This window comes from Phasianus colchicus, chromosome Z (assembly GCF_987193195.1).
Source record: "Phasianus colchicus chromosome Z, bPhaCol1.hap1.1, whole genome shotgun sequence".
NCBI lineage: Eukaryota > Metazoa > Chordata > Aves > Galliformes > Phasianidae > Phasianus > Phasianus colchicus.
Genome location: NC_143476.1, coordinates 4,384,794 through 4,400,583, shown reverse-complemented (window position 1 = coordinate 4,400,583; position 15,790 = coordinate 4,384,794). Strand labels below are relative to the sequence as shown.

Genomic DNA, 15,790 nt, shown 5'->3' with positions numbered 1-15,790 from the left:
CATTTCTACCAACACATCCATGTGAACCTCCCTTCTCCACTCTTTGCCCTCTCCTTTCAGACACAGGACACTCACCTGAGACGCAGTGTAGACAGGAATCTTTCAAATAAGCACAGGACATCTAACACCAATTAAGCCTCCCCAGCTTTTCTCTTGGCCTGTAACTTTCTCTCCACACGGATACAGATCTTCTGTAGGATCCATGGCATGTCTGCAGGCTTCTGAATGTTTCAGGTGTCCCAAGGCATCTAAAATAGTTGTAGCCATTCATGCATAAGCACCTGAATTCTACTCAGCGATCTGCAAGGTGAAAATCTCAAGAGTAACATGAGCGTACTTTGTTTGCAAGAACATCATCTGCAGGTTTCTGTTCCTTCCGTTACTGTTTCCTACTTTCACACTGCCAAGAAAAAGCACAGCAACAGAAAAAGGGCACAGGAATATACATCCTTCATTTCTAAGCCCTTGGTGAACTGAATTTCCCACACTGTCTGGAGATGCCTCGGCAAACTTCTTTCTAAATCACACCCAGCTGCACAGTGCCAAAGGACTGCCGTCCTGTAACCAAGTGCTGTCAGAACATGGAAGCATGACTTTCTACATCTACTACATGTACTTTCTTTCCATTGAGCCAGAAATGTCGTACCTTCCAAATCATGATGCTGGTAGAGACCACAGACAGTGCCAACAGCTACCAGGAGAAGCCATGTAACAGCAACTTCAATCAAGGAGTAAGAATTACAAGAGAAAGGAAGTGCAGCTGATGGTTCCCTCATACAGTAAATAAATCCCTAGAAATGGGAACAAAACACAGCTTTTAGCAGTATTAGATGTCGCACAAGGAAAACTGTATTGAAATGTTTTTCAGAATTTGCTCTACAAGTTTTGCTCCTTGCAAAATCTGCAGATAGGACAACTGTTGTGCTGCCATTTTTTTTCCTGCAGATGAAGCTGCTAAAGAGAGAATTGATATATGCAGGAATTGCAGTCAGAGGTACATAAAAGTGTGAATAAATGATAGCCCAGAATCCACAAAACAGCATAATATCTTTTCAACACTGAAAAAAAAAAAAAAAAGGAAAATATTTTTTAAACTTAAATAGACATTTTATGTAAAATGCGTGCTCCAGTGACAACTGTAACATGCAATCTTACCTGTATCCTTCAATAAGCCAAAATGTAACAAAAGAAATGGACTATGTTTCTAGAGAACTGATTTTCTAGGTCACACCTGCACTATGTTCATCCTGAAATATTGAATTATGAAAACATTTAGCTTTGTACTTTGAAACTCATTTGCTCAAACTGTGTACTGCTATGAATGCACATAATATCAGTCAAGTATCCATGAAGCAGCAGACTGTCAAGAAAGAGGTAATCACAGTGTTTTTTGCTAAACATACTCCTATGATTTCATCACAGTTTTCAAATTACGCTGGCTTTGAAATTTGGAGTATTTGCTGGTTTTGAGTCATCAGTGTCAGAGCTCTCTTTCTTTCTATTTCATGCTGCTTTGTCAATTCTACCGTATCATTCTCTTTGGATTTGTTTGCCATCAGTAGGAAAATAATGTCCTTTGTTCAGCCTTCTTTAATGGTTAACTCAGGTGAGAAGCAGAACATGCTGAAAGGCCAGCTAAGTTGTTTAGAAGTATGTTCTCTAAGAACATGGAGTGCACTACACTGGTAAGAGTAACCAGGGGCTTTGATGAGCAGTACTAAAATACCCTGTAGTCTGGAATAAAGTCCTGGCCCCAACTTTCATATACCCATGTTGTGAGGGCTGGTGGATCAAGTCGGACAGTCTGAAGATTCCTGCTTAAAGGCATGACTGAAAGGTCATTTCTCAAAATGCTTCTGGGCAGTGGGAAAATTGAGCAACGTTCAGTTCGGACTGGGAATTCCACCTGACACAGCCTGACCCTTCACACTGCACTTTGCACACTGTGCATGTGACACGGCAGAACAAACTTCCACAGCAGCTTAAAATATAGAACTAATGGGCATTTGCAGAGGTTGAGTGCTCGCTCTCAAAGATCTAGCAGAAGGAATATTTTAATGATAGGTTTCAACTGTTCAGCCCAGAGAAGGCAATAAGATTCAGCCCAGGAGACACAAAAACTGAATAAAAAACAACAACCTGAACCAACAAAATAGAAGATGTTGGAAAAAGCAACTGTTTGTAAGATATTTCTTAGGGGTCGTCATCTATAATTATTTACATATTACATTAGAAGAAGTATTTTCCCATTCATACGTAAGGGCAGCCCATATTTCTGTCTACAGACTATTCCTGTGTCTCCTGTGTTCCCTTGAATTTCTTTCTTTCTTGAAAGTTGGCCTTTTTGTCAACATATTCACAAGTGCAAACACAACTTTGCTGTGAAGTATGGTTCTATGTTCTGTTGTTTTGAAAGATTCATCTCTAAGGTTCACGCTTGGGCAAGAAACACAGCTTGGATGCAGAAAGTAAGAAACAAACAAAAGCTGAAAACAACAACAATTTTTTTAAAAGGATGGAAGAGTTCTCAGCCACTCAGTGACACAGCATGGGAAGATGGGCCAGGGGCACCCTGTAAGACAAGAGTGCTGGGGGTCCCCATGGGGAGTTCAGGGCAGGCCCTGGCAACCTGATCCCATCCTATGTTCCCAAGCACAGGAAGGCGGTCAGGGACAGTGGTGCAGACCTTGGGTGTGGAGTCTCCTTGGGGGGGGACAGGCCCACAAGCTGGGGTGGGTTTGGGCCACAGGTGGGCTCAGCTGGGCAAAGGGCTGACCTGGCAGGGCTGTGAAGGGCCGAAGCCCAGCCTGCTGTTGTCTTGCTGGGAAAGGGACCAGCAGCCCCAGGATGGTGTGGGGGCCTGGGCTTGGGCAAGGGAAGGCCCAGGGGTGGGCATGGACAGGCAGAGTTGAATGAACACAGTGGATATTTGCTGTACATTTTACAGATGTTACACAGGGAATGGGTAGATGTGCTGAAGGTGAGGTTGAGAGGTGTGGCTGACAAAGAGGCATTAGATAGTGGGGCATTACTGACCATGATGTAAATGGCATGGAAAAAGGGGCAGAGATTGAACTGAGTCCAGCTAGGGTGGAGTTCGTAATAGCTTCTTTGGGGCTTTACTTTAGATTGGTGGCCAAGAGAGTGGTGATAACAAACTGGTGTTCCAGCTTTTGCTGAGCAGCACTTGCACGGTATATAGGCCTTGTCTTTTTTTCCCTTTCTGGGCCCACTGAAAGTAGGCTGGAGAGAAGGGAAGGGTTGGGAGGTGTCCTGGTCTCAGGTAGCACAGAGTTATTATAGCAGTTGGAGTGGTTCTGTGTTCTGAATTTGGGATGAAAATAATGTTGATAGCACAGCAGTGTTTTGATTGCTGCTGAGCAGTGCATACACCAAGTCATGGACTTTCAGCTTCCCATACTGCCCTGCCAGTGAGGATGCTGTGGCTGCAAAAGAAGCTGGGAGGGACAGCTGACTCCAGCTGAACAAAATTCCATATCATATGACATCAAGCTCAACCATAAAAGCTGGGGATACAGACACTGTCTTTGTCTTGAACCATAATCTGTTCTTACTCTTGCTCTTCCAATTTTTTCTCCCAAGTACTGCAGGTAAGGAGTGAGAAACTGAGTGGGGACTTAGCTGCCACTTGGAGTCAACCCAACATAGCCATAAATTTAAAGGCTGTAAACAGAGTAAAAAAATATATATTAAAAAAAAAAAAAAAAGAAAAATACCATCCTTCTTGTGATGTTTCTTGTGGTATTTAAATAATTGTCACAAATTTGAAGGGAGGAGCTGTGAGGCTCTTGTTTGCCTGTGTGATGTTAAAGATGCAGTGTACTGAAGAAATATTTCAACACTCTGCCATGTTGAAAAGAAACTGTATTGGACAACAAGAGCCAATAACACCAGATCTGAACGTTCAAAACCCACTTGAGTCAGTAACAATGCCATCAGGTCAAGTTACGCAACTTCCTCTGGATAGACCACTGTTTGAGTAACCTTGTAAAGCTGTTCTTGGTAATCAGGACAAAAAGTAACCACCCTGAAGAATGCAATCTGCTCGAACGTCCCCAGGAAAGCATGGAAGGACAGCTCTCTGATCTGCAGGGACTGCTGTGTGCTTCAGAGGTGCCGCACAGGACACGTCAGAAGGCACCAGGGGATGTCTGGGGAGAAGTGTTCTGCCTCCCACTCAGCAAAGAGGGAGCAGAAAGAGAAGTGCATGAAGCCTTTCCCTGCTGGTTCCAGCAGGAAAATCTATGGTGGGTGCTCCCCCTGCTCCCTGCCCCAGGCTTCTCGCTTTCTCTAACTGAGGTTTCCCTTTTCTACTCTCAGCCAAGTATCACCATTTCCTAGGGATGGCAACTGACAGAGGTTTTAGTAAGAGTGTCTGCATCAAATAGTAAAAGTTCCAGCAGTCACAAAATAGCAGAAAAAGAATTGACAGTCAGATCTGTTTCCCATCTTTACAGCGACTGCATTCAGGAAACAGCCACTGCACTGGCAAGAGCCCTTCACACCGGGTCTCACTGTGGCAGCATATCTTCCCTGACACAACTCAAAAGCAGCACAAGTGTGGCAGTGGAGCAGCATTATTCCATCCTTTCCATCGGCCAAAATATGGCATAGAAAAAGCTTTACAACAATCTGTTTTCACTTGAACCCAGTCATCCTTTCCATGGAAAAGACCAATTGGAACAGTGAACATCTACACAGAAATACGTACTTTGCTGAAGACCAAGATTTGGGCCATGTACAACAGAAAATGCAGTGATCCTTTGGATTAGAGCAGGGAGAATGCTTGGTAGAGTAAGTATAAGGGAGGGGAGTAAGGTATTGCTAGCAAGTTAAGGAAAATGTCAGACATAGTGCCAAAGACCAGAGCTATGTCCCCCCATCAGAATGTATTACTAAACTGTTTGTTCAAAAAGTGTTGCAGAAGGCAAGTATGAACTAGCAAGACATTGACTGAGGCTCTCCTAAAACAGAATATCCAAGAATAGTTTAACTGGTGGTAGGTGAATGGTTGGACCAGATGATCTTAGTGGTCTTTTCCAACCTTTTAACGATTATATGTTTCTATGATTCAGGCATAGCTCTTATCTTGCACAACTGCTTTTATATGCACTGATGTGAATGTAGTGGAAAATCAGACAGTCTGGGGGTGATCCTTACCTTTAACCTGAAAAGAGTTGCAATGCAGTTAGCATTCAGATCCCAGTGCAGTCCCCACAGCTTCCTAGAGTTCAAACAGAATGAAAGGACTTACTGCTGGCACATATTCTTTTTGTTTATTCCTATATGATACTGATTTTCTCCCTCACTGTTACACAGCTTTTTGCTTCAGTGTAAGTGAGCACAGCACTCTCTACCTTTTTGTGACCGTGCTCCCTACAATGAAATTTTGCCTCTTGCAGATTGTTTTAGCAAATCAGATTTTGTATCTGATTTTATCACTTCAGTCCAGCAACTCCTTTTCTCTTTCACTGACTTTGATTAACATGCTTGTGCTAGACTTAATAAACCAGTACTGCAGTTTCATGTCTTGTCAGTCTGGATCACCACCATGCCTGCATTTTCTCTGCTCCTGAAACAGGATTTGTGGCTGAGATTACTATTTAGAGTATTTATCCCCAGCTTGACTCCGTTCTCATTTCTCAGGAATCATTTTCTTCCCACTGTGTTTACAAGCTTGAAAACCAGTTGAGGACTTTTAGGTCACCAAGCAAATTTGAATTTAATTGTTTCATGAAATAGAGCTACTCTCTTGAGAAAACCTGGCTGAAAAACACTGCCTATGACATTAAACAAGGATTTGGTTGGAAGATTCAGAAACACGACTGCAGTATCATCTCAGTATTAATATAAATAATTGTTAGGCAAAGGAGGAAAGATTGCACTAACATCAAAGCCCAACCATTAAGCATGAGATGAGGTGAACTGTGTGTATGAAACCCTCTTTCATCAGCTGTCTGGAATTATCCATTTCTGAGTTGAGAATTCTTGCTTAAATTCCCCATTAATTCGCCTCATATGTTTTGCAGCCACCACTTTGAGCTGTACCACAGACCAAACTCAGCATCATTACAAGCAGCACTGCATGCGTTTTGTAAGACTCCTCACCCAGCTCTCCCTGTCCGGATGCTGTCCTTGGCACCACATCTAATTGTGAATGCTTCACCCACTGAGGAAGGAAATGTGATCCTTCCAGCTGTGAAGCATGCTGCACGCTTTCCTTTGCAGTGAAATCACTGTGTTTCACATAGTTTGAGAGGCCTCCCCATACATACCTGGATTATTTCCTGAAAGGTAAAGGGGTCCAGAAAAGCTGGTCCCTCCTCAAGAAGGAAGTCTGGAAGGTGCAAAAGCAGCCCATCCCCCTGAGCTGCAAGATGAGCCTGTGGGGGAGAGCACCGGCGTGGATGAACAGGGAGCTTTTCCTGAAGCTCCAAGAGAAAAGAAGAACCTTATTCCTGTGGAAGAAGGGATGGGAAATTCAGGGAGAGTACAGAGAAGTTCTTAGGATATGCAGGGAGAAAATTAGAAGGGTGAAAACCCAGCCTGAACTCAACTTGACCTCAGGGTAGACCCAGTGGCACAGGTGTCAACTGAATTGAAGGCTAGTAGGAGGGATGAGCTGTCTTTTGTTATAGCCTCTAGCTTTTGTAGCTACAAAAGCTTTTCCAAGAGAATAAAAGATAACTTGATTTGTGATCAGTATTCATCCTTCACCTTAAAGGCCACTGTCAAGCACTTTGAAATTTTTGTTCTCTGGTTATTGTTAAAGCTGACTTCAGGGTTACTGCTTTAAACGTTTCTTGCTGGAAAATCTCCCGCTTCCTCATCTCCTGACATTTCCACTGTGGTCTCCATTGATGAAGTGAATGCTTAATTAACGGAATCCTGAATTAACAGAAGTAGCTTTACTGGACTGAGCAACACGTTTCTTGACAGCTAAAGATTTCATGATTAGCTGGGTTTTCCACAAAACATTATTTAAAGCTGGATCTTTTTGTGCAGTAACAGAAGTATCTTAGAAGCTTTACTTTGTGGGAAAAATGATACAATGAATCTTATGTATATACATATACAGGTAAGAAAGACTAATATGAAATATAAGCCAGTAGCTGAGGAAGTTAGCTAGATAAGTAAAAAAAGTTAAAAATCTACTGACGTGCACTTAATCTCACTGAGAAGAAAGAAATCTGACCCAAGAGAAGAGAAGTCAACAGGAAAGGGAAAATCATTAGTGACTGTGTGCAGAAAAGAAGACAGAAGAGCAAAGCAGGAATTTGGAGAAGAACTGCACGGGATACAACAAACCCAATGAAACTTTCTAGGTATTACAGAAGCAGGAAGTCAGAAGTGAATTAGTTATCTCCAAGCCCAAGACGACCACGAACTAAAAGACAACAAAAATGCAAATAAACTTAAAGAATTCTTTGAATAATCCCTTCCCACCATGTCACAACAAAAGTATTCATTCACCCATCCAGGATCAGTAATTTCAAGTAATGAAGATGGGCCTCAAACAGAGACTGAAGATGAAAAGTACAGCAAACGAGGCTGGCACAAACTGGCAAACAACAACTCACTAGGACTAGCTGGTACCTCTCCAAAGCTCTGCGGATGCTGAAGACAGAAAGGATTTAACAGCTATCAAAATATTCAATCTCTGGTTAAAATCAGCAGCTCCACTGGAGACCTGCAGGGTAACAACTGTTCCAGCTATTAAAAAAAAAGAAAGGAAAAAAGAAAAGGTAGGGAACTGGAGAAACACAGATCATAGAGTTTTATTTCAGTATAAGTTAATCTTGTAAAATTTAAATAAAAATAGTCTTTTAAAACATCTCAGGGAACATGATAGGACCAACGTCTGATAGAACCCCATGTGTTTTGTATGAGTACAATCACTGAGAAAAAAAATGTGAACAGTGAGTCAGTCAATTAATTTTGCAGATGGTTGAAAATTATTTCATTTGGCAAGATCAGAGAAGACTGCAAGGGATTCTGAAGGAACCTAATAAAGATGTGTCAGTGAGAAGTAGAACATCTAAAAATTGGTACTGGCTCATATTCAGGAACAACAATCGACAGGAACAGTTTCAGACCCATGAATTTGCTAACCCAGTTTACTCTTAGAGCCAAGAAATCTGCAGCATTTTTTATTTAATGGAAGTCTAGATACACTATCTATGAGGTTTGTAAGTTCTTACCTATAAAGAATACAGTAACTGTTAACCACAGGAGCCTCAGGGCAAGAACATTTCAGCAGGTCTTCATCCAGCTTCAGGAATTGCAGGCGTAAGGATCCAGGTCACTTAAAGGCTGGTCAGTCTCAGTTCAGTCCCTGCGAAAACAACATAGCAAAATGTTGTGATCAGCGGTGCAAAGTCCAACTGGCAGCCAGAAACTACAGCACCCTTCAGGGGCTGACACTGAAGTTCATACTGTTTAATGTCCTCATTATTAACCCCAATGGCAGGACAATATGCATTCTCAGCAAGTCTGCAGACAACACTAGATTAGGAGGAACAACCAAGTTGGTACCTGAACAGAAGACTCAGAGCAGGTGGAGCCAGGCTGAGCAAAATTCTTAATAGATGTGCAGAACAGCAGGGGGAAAAAAAGGCTGTGGGCAGAGTTTGGAACACAGGAAATTCCAATTAGATATAAGGAAAATATTTTCATTATAAGGATAGTCAAACACTGGAACGTGTTCAGACAGCTTTTGGGATCTCCAGCCTTGGAGTTGTTGCACTCAATTAGAAACCTCCCTGAGCAAACTGATATAACCAGACCCTCTCTGAGCAACAGATTGGATTAGATGGCATCCAAAGGTCTCCTTCAACCTAAATAATTCAATGATTCTATGATTCTAATTGATTTCAAAATTCTTCACCATTAGTATAGCCAGGAATCCTCCTTTGAAGCATCTAACCCCCAACTGCATAACAGATGGGATACCAACTGCTTTACACATCTTTAGATCCCAAAGCCTGTTCTAAATGAGTGAGCAGAGCAGGACCCAGAGGCATGCTCGGAGTTTGCCTGCATGTCCCTGAAAGACTGATGTGTGATTGATGTGCCTGTGGCTGAGCGTGAGTGAGTCCATGTGGCATAGCACACTGGCTGTAAGGCTGCTTTAAGGCTTACCTCAAAAGACAATAAAGACTTAACCCTAAGGCATCTTCTGTCCAATCCAGTATGGCTGTTCCTGTCTGTTCAACAGAAAAACTCTTCTAGTGGGATTTTTAAACAAACAGCAAGGTATCTTGAAAAACAGGGAAAAGAAGTAACCATGCACAAAGAAATGCAGTCATTCACTGTTTTGTCTGGATATCATTTGATGGCCCTTCTTAGGTCAATGTTCTCTTTTTACAGTCTCTTAATCTGAAAAGGTATTCATCATACTACAGAAAACCACCTACACTTTCTCAAAAGTATTCAGAGCAAAGACAGAAATGGCTGATCTTATTAACATAGTTTTATATATACGTGTATGCATATAGTAGAAGTTCTTTGAAGATGGTGTCTGCATATGCACTGACATTTTAAGTGGGATATAGCTGCATCAATCTGGAGAGGACATGTAATGCTTTAACATTAATTCCTAACTTCTTGGTAATATTTCCTCACACTTCTTTGAGCTCATTTCTACTGATATTCTCAATCTATATTGTAGGACACAGCTCAAAAAGTTTCCCTCTCTAAGAATACAGGTTAATAGTTTATTTGAAGAGTGAAATGTACTGCAGTTTGTTTTGCATGGAATGGCAGGTTAGAGCAGTAATGACTCAGTGAAGGGCTATAAGCAGAGAGGAGCAATGCTGGCAGGATGTCACGATAGACCAGCACAGTGCAGAGGGATGATCTTGTTGAGTACAAGAAGGACTGCCCAGTTGACTTCTTCCATAACTTGATGAAAGAGTCAATAGTGTGCTGCAAGTTCTATTCAACTAGAAAAGATTGTAGTCTCTAATGAAATAGAGGGAAAAGGAATCCAGAAGATTGAGAAATGGAAAAAAAAAAAAAAAAAGAGGTTAGATTTTAAATATGTAGACTGATGTCTCTGGGGAGAATAACTCAGAAATATCATTTGTTTGGAATATTTTAAAATATGTAGGGTAAAAATATTCCAATTTGTGCCTGAAGATCAAAATAGCTATCTGCTTGCAGTGCAACACTGATACATAAAGCACTGTGACTGTGGGAACCTGGAAGATATGAACACATACCAGGAGACATGAAAATCTGTATTCCATTGGGCTGCGCTGTGGCTGAAGAGCCCTTCTCTTTCCTACAGACTTTTAACAAATGAAAAATGAAACCTGCACTCAACACATATTAACATTTTTAGTGTCAAGGATACAAGTTAATATATGTTAAGGATATTTCTGATCTAATATTGGGTAGCCCATCAATGACCTTTCTCCCTTCTACCACATATTTCCCAAATCCCTTTCTTTTATTTTTTATGCCATTGTCTACAGAACATGTGGGAGAGGTTGACAGAACTGTGTTTGTTCAGTGTTGGGATGTGGAAGGGGGACAGACCATATCTTCAACTGGCTAGTGGGAGGCTAGCAGAACAAGACTCATCACTTCTTGAAGATTCATAGAGGAAAAGACAAAGGACAAGAGACACTGCTTGCAAGAAGAGGAATTATGATTGGATGTTAGAAAAAAAATCTTGTAACAAAAATTGTAGTCAAAATCTAGAACAGGTTCTTTCATAAAGGTTGTGAGACCTCCATCCTTGAAGATACTCACAGCTTGACTGGTTAAGCCTTCAGCACCCAGATCTAGCCTGTACCTGATTTTGAACAGGACATTAAATGACCTCCAGAGGTCCTTTACATCCTATATAATTTTGTGGTTCTAATAGACACCTGGAGGAGAAACCCACACATCTGATAGCTTTCCTAAACGAACAGTGCCCACAAGATGAAAATAGGAGACATATCTGGGGCCTAGTTCTGCAGGCAATTACATTAATCACTGCACGTAGTCATCAGATTCTGTTTTTTCCATAGCTTTCTCATGGCTAACAGTATTTGAAAATCAAAAGCTGAACTATCTCCACTGGAAAAGAAGAGTACTCTTCTTGCTGTTTGTCTTCAGGCTTATTTTGACTATTTTTCATAAAAACTTTTGAACATAGGGGAAAAAAAACCTAGTAATTTGCCAAATGTATGGTCTGTTTTCCTAGTGAGAAAAATTCCTATAATCTTGTAGAACTTGCCTAAGAATATCCCTTTCTGATATTTCCTTTTATCTCCTACTGACCAACTTTGGATTTGCAAGGGCTCAGAGGCAAGAAAGTCTTATTAATAAGAATGCACAATGAACATCTAAAGTACTTTTGCTCAGTTGAAGCAGTGTATGACACTAGCAATAGCAAATTAGGAAATTTTACTCAGGCGTAATAAACCTGCCATACAATCATAAAATTGGTATTTTCTGCCTAGGGCTCTCACTGCTATCAGGTTGAATTCAGCACAATGCTAAAAGAAAATGTAAGTATCAAACTAGCAGCAAGTGTACCTCTCAAAAATAAATTTAACAAAGAGCAAGAAAAATCACAGAGCTCCTTCAGTCGAGGACAAGTTATTATACTCACAAACATAAATACAAACCCCTATATTAAAACAAGGGCAAGGTTGATTCAGGTCCACAGGGATATTTATTTTATACTGTAGGGGGATCATAAGTCATAAAGCAGTAAAAAATAAACGTGACATTCATCTGGCACAGAAATAGCTTTGTTGTTGTTTTTTTCTTGGTTTACCTTATGCAGCTATAACAGCTACATCCCTTGTTCCCATCGCTGCTGGCATACAGACAGGAATTTTGCTGCATGCTCTGCCAAATCCAGTCTCCCAGTCCCATGGTTGCAGGAGAGGGAGCCTGGAAACCCTGGGCACATGTGACAAGAGCTTATAATCACAGAATAGACAGAGGAAGTTCTGCTGTTACACTTCCACTACTGGAAATCCCTGAATAGTAGAGATGTGAGCTGGAATTACAGAATCACTGAATGGTTTGGGTTGCAGGAGACCTCAAAGCCCACCCAGCCCCAACCCCTGCCGTGGGCAGGGCTGCCCCCCCAGCTCAGGCTGTGCAGGGCCCCATCTATTGCTCAGTTTCATCTTGATAACATCCTCAGTTTAATCTCCAGTTAGACCTTGTTCCTCAGGTGATGTTTCAAGCTGTATCACTACTCTTCTCTATAGGTTAGAGACTCAGAGGTAGGAAAATGATGGCATAGAGACTTTCTGTTAGTTGCTGATATTCTGACAGCAGATAAATTTGGATTGCTTCCTTTTCCTTCGTGGATTCTTCAAATACTTAGAAATTCTTCCTGTACTCTTACATGTATTAAGAGCTAGACTATGGATAAAAGGCAACATTTTTCTATTTCCCCTTTGGAACCAGACTAACTCCATTGAGGCTTATGCAGAGCTCATTCCCAGAGAAGATACAAAAAGATAGAAGAAGTCTCTCTGGAAAAGGAAACCCTACCAAAACTGCACAGACTGTCAGATACCCTTATTACTCCTACCACGTCCAAACACCTGCTATTAAATGACAAATTTTGATACCACCCTATGGATCTGGGCTGGGTCACTTTATGGTGACTTGAGTTTAGTCTGGTGGTGCATGACTAAATAACATTTCTGCATCTCCAAATCCCCACAGTATTGGCATATAAGAAGCAAGGATACAATTACAAGAGGCAGGGATCCTAGTCACTGGTCAAGAAAGACTCTGTAGACAACACTTCTGAAAGACACTAAGTCAGCAATGTCAGACTGTATTCTGTGTGACAGAAATCACTTCTGTTCCCTTTAGTAATTGTTCTGTTACAGAGCATTCACCCATGGACTGGAATGTGTATATACAAATTAAGAAGGTACTGCCCTGGCTCCCTGCAGCTCAAAGTTCAGGACAACCAAGAGATAAAGACTGGTTCCTTCCCAATAGTATCAAAAGAAACAATAAATAGGAAGTCTACACAACTGGTGACATAAAAAAATAGCTGAAATACAATTTCAGTGCTTTTGAAAACTTACTATCACACAAAGTTTGGTTTCCTAGAATAAAGATGTAATGAATTATGCCTCTTATTTAAATAAATTGGCAGTATTTTTTCCATCTGTGCGATCATAACATAGCCAATCTGGCTCCCCAGAGTCCTCATACCCTGTATAAGACAGCAATATCTGTAAGATTCAGCACAGTTTTGGATATAAACAGAACAGGTGCAATTCAGACAGAGACAAAGCCATAGAATGAACTTCCCACTCCTTTATCAGCTTCTTAGGGATTGGTGGCTTTTGTCCTTGACAAATTGCACGTGTGAAGTTGTTTGAGAACTCCGTGCAGCCTTCCACTTTGCAGAACAGGTACAGATTCATTCTGAAGGCAGAACATAGCAAGGCCATGAGGCTTTTTTGGACAAGAATACTTGCTGAATACCTGAACACCCTACGTTGCCTGCTGCCAACAAGCATCTGAAGACAATCAGTTCTTCACAGAGACAAGTCTCCCTTTGTGTAGGAAAGGTAATCAGTAACCTTGTTACTAGTCATTAGACTTACAAAAGAAATAGTTTATTGTATTTTATTTTGACTGAAAGACTCTAATACGTGAGATACAGTTTAATAATATTATGCCATGACATTATTAAAAATTATTAAACTTACCTAATGAAACTTTCTGCTGATGTGAATAAGCTAAACCAATTTCATTGCTCCTAGAGGAAAAGACTCAGGAATGTTTGGGTGTTATGAACAAGAACTGTACTTGATTTTTTCATTCTCCATGAACATCAATGAAAGCCATTTTCAGGTTATCAGTGCTGTCAAAAGTTTTGTAAGAGTGAGGTTTTTCCCTATTTGTATCAGTACTTGCCTCCAGGCAGGCGCCTTCTTGCTTTATCAAAGATGCTAACATTTATGCTCAGCAAAGTAGAATGCATGCTAACCCAAGTAGACCAGATGATACTCCAGCCCACAGGTATCACACTTCAGGGCCAGTGAGTTTTGAGAAGGGCAAGAAAATTCTCCCCAGCTTGCTACAAGAAGGGAAAATTCACAGAGAAGAGCTCACCAACTGATGCTTTCAGGGGGGAAAAAAAGAAACAACCCAAATAAAAATCAAAGATATCCATCAAATAACCATCATCTAATTTGGGAACAGATATCCCAAGAATATGTATATATATATATATATATATGAGCAAAACAAATTGATCTTTTAGTTGTAGATACTGGAAAGAAAGAAAATATTCTTTTCTTGGTTGATTTCCACACTGCTCCACTGAGTAAAAGTGCTAACACGAGACAGGTAGGGAACACAGAAAGATTTGTAATGCTCAGTCTGACTCATCTTTCATTTCAGGTCGTCTTAAATTATGTAGGTGAATAATTAGCGTGACAAAACTGATAATGGCACTTACTGCCATTCTTATCAGTATCTAAACAAGGACTATAAGAAAGAAGAGGACAGACTCCTTAGCAGTACCTGCTGTGATAGGACAGGGGGAGTTTTAAACTAAAAGGAGAGATGTAGATTGCACATAAGGAAAAAGAATTTTACAATAATAGTAGTGAGTCACTGGAACATGCTGCCCAGAGAGGAGGTGGCTGCCCCATCCCTGCAGACACTCAAAGTCAGGCTGGATGGGGCACTGAGCACCAGATCATTGCAGGGGTGTTGGACAAGATGACCTCTGCAGGTTTCTTCCAACTCAAACAATTCTCTGATTCTATAATTAAGTCATGAGCTGTTTTTTGCCTGCAGGACAACGTGCTCTAAGGAGCAGAGGTAATGTTATCTGAATACATAACAAGTACATCCTAGTAATATAACTTTTCTGAATCAAAAGTGGTCTAGTGAAGTTACAAATATCTGACATTATTCATCTGTTTTCTGTTTTGCCTCAGTCTCCTGAAAAGGTCTCCTCAGCACGTGGGGAAGGCTTTCACACTCTTTCTGGAAAACCAGCACATCTCTGTGACTCGCTGAAGTGCTCTACACTAATGCCCACGTCATGGGAACAAAAGCATGAAATGGAGGCCTGTATGCAGGGAAAGGGCTATGACTTCATCAGAATGCAGTGGGATAGCTCACATAATTAGAGCCTATTAGATAACTGGAAGAAACCTCTTGTTTGCACACTCTAATAAATGCAAAAGAGACAACGCAGTCCAGCACAGTCAGAAACAATCCAGATTTCTGGAGTGCACTGATGATCCTGACACAGGTGATCAAAAGATCAAGTGTAGATATCCTGACTAAACTCAAATATGAGCAGCAACAGATGACCCAGGACAAACATAGAGTCATTATTCCAACCAAAGTCCATCTGGAGGTGAATCTGGTGAGTGACATAAAAGGCAACTGGAAAGACTTCTACAGGTACACAGGCAGGAATATGAAAACTAGGGAAAATAAGGGCTCAATGCTGAATGAAGAAGGAACCCTTTGCAGAACACTGAAAAGAATGAGGTATTCAGTGCCTTTCTTACCTCAGTCTTTCCTGGTAAGACTGGTCTTTAGGAATTCCTGACCCTTGAGAAAAGAGGGAAGGTCAGAAGCCAAATAAAGACCTATCCTGAGCAGAGGACAATCAGGTTAGGATGCATGTGAATAGGACGTGTGCCCAAGGAACTTGATGGAATGCACCTAGTGAAGGGAGCTGCTCATGGTAAGGCCTCTTAATTATCCTGGAAAAGTGGAGCAGGTTGCCCTGACATGTGTTGGCATCACTATGCAA

At 41.1% G+C, this 15,790-nt stretch overlaps 1 long non-coding RNA gene across 1 annotated transcript; it reads right to left on the bottom strand.

The window, feature by feature from the left end:
• Positions 1 to 657: 657 nt before the first annotated feature.
• LOC149912270 (uncharacterized) lies at positions 658 to 7,003 on the bottom strand. Its single transcript, XR_016462066.1, has 3 exons — positions 6,297 to 7,003; positions 5,182 to 5,245; positions 658 to 791 (listed from the first exon to the last, which is right to left on the bottom strand). It is a non-coding gene; the product is annotated as an uncharacterized LOC149912270 (long non-coding RNA).
• Between the last annotated feature and the right edge of the window lie 8,787 nt (positions 7,004 to 15,790).